The sequence below is a fragment of the Buceros rhinoceros genome, unplaced genomic scaffold, assembly GCF_000710305.1.
Source record: "Buceros rhinoceros silvestris isolate BGI_N320 unplaced genomic scaffold, ASM71030v1 scaffold3590, whole genome shotgun sequence".
In the NCBI taxonomy this organism is placed as follows: domain Eukaryota; kingdom Metazoa; phylum Chordata; class Aves; order Bucerotiformes; family Bucerotidae; genus Buceros; species Buceros rhinoceros.
Window position 1 is genome coordinate 3,957 of NW_010388852.1, and position 1,589 is coordinate 5,545.

A 1,589-nucleotide genomic window follows, 5' to 3' on the forward strand; every position below is an offset into this window, starting at 1 on the left:
CTGGTTTTCGTTTGTCTTCTAGTTCCTCATGCGAGCCTGACTGCCATGCCTGGGCACTGACACCTGTGGGTGACGCTGTTTAAAATGGCAGAGAGAGGTGGAAACGAAGAAGTAATTAACTTGAACAGCTTCCGTAGTCACAGAGGGAAAGGTGAGTAGAGTGATGCTTATTTCTGAAACTCTTTGTAAAACTCTGCTTACAAGCAGCAGGATCCACAGACGCTGAACTTGGGAGAGCACCGCTGATGGGAGCCTGCTCGCCGTCTGTTGTGCCGTGTCATTGCTGCTCTGTTACTTCACAGCCACCTACGGAAAATTGTCTCCTTTTATGCTGACACGCGCAGTATTTGGCTCTTGTCTTTCTCACGCTGTGCTGCCTCAAGGCAGATTGCTGACACCTCTGCATGGTGTTCCCAAGGAATTACAGCAGCTCTGAGGGGCTTCTGGTATTCCACCCTTCTGAGGACCTCAGCGGGGAGAGGCTGGCTCTGCCTTCCTGTCCTTGTAGGGCTGCACACGTTAGCACCCGTTCCTCCAAGACTGGGATCCAAAATGCTGCTCTCTGTGTACATCTGAGGGGTGATAAATGAACTCGCATGAACACCGATGCTAAAGCAACAGCCAAAATGCTGTGTCACATCATAGGGAAGGCAGGGCTGTACGCTGTCTCTGCAGTACAGAAACCCTCTGCTTCTGGCTGCAGTGTCTCTCCTGCCTTCCAGCAGCTGTGCTTGGTAGCATCTGTATTCAACTCTTGACAAGCCTTGAGGGACGAGGTTGTCACCTAATAGCAGGATATCTTCTGCACCCGCAGCTGGCGGCTCTATCTCAGCCTTGCATAGGAGGCCAAATTGTACAGGGAGCCTTATCTCTCCTCTAGAACACGCTGCACATCAATAAAAGAAAACGTATCGTCCCTCAGATACCAAAAGTTCAGGACTTTCTTGCAAAAATTAGGAAGTGCTTTGCACGTGGCTTGTTCAGAATGATTCTTGCAGCAGCTTTTGCAGGTAACACCAAGTAAGGTGGGTGTGTTGAGCTGCTGGAGGGTCAAGAGGCTCTACAGAGGGATCTGGACAGGCTGGATTGAGCGATCTGAGGTTCAACAAGGCCAAGTGCTGGGTCATGCCCCTGGGTCATAACAACCCCCTGCAACACTGCAGGCTGGGAAGAGAGTGGCTGGACACTGCCTGGGGAAAAGGCCAGTTGGTTGTCAGCAACTGAAGGTGAGCCAGCAGTGTGCCAGGTAGCCAAGAAGGCTGACAGTGTCCTGGCTTACATTAACAATAGTGTGGCCAGCAGGACCAGGGCAGGGACTGTCCCCCTGTGCTGGGGGCACTGGTGAGGCCACACCTTGGATACTGGGTTCAGTTTTGGGCCCCTCGCTGAGGTGCTGGAGTGTGTCCAGAGAAGGACAATGGAGCTGGAGCAGGGTATGGAGCACAATGCGCTGAGAAGAGACTGAGGGACCTGGAGGGGCTCAACCTGGAGCAAGGGAGGCTCCGGGGAGACCTTCTGGCTCTGACAACTCCCTGACAAGAGGATGCAGCGAGGAGGGCACGGCTTCTTCTACCCAGGAAACAGCGCCC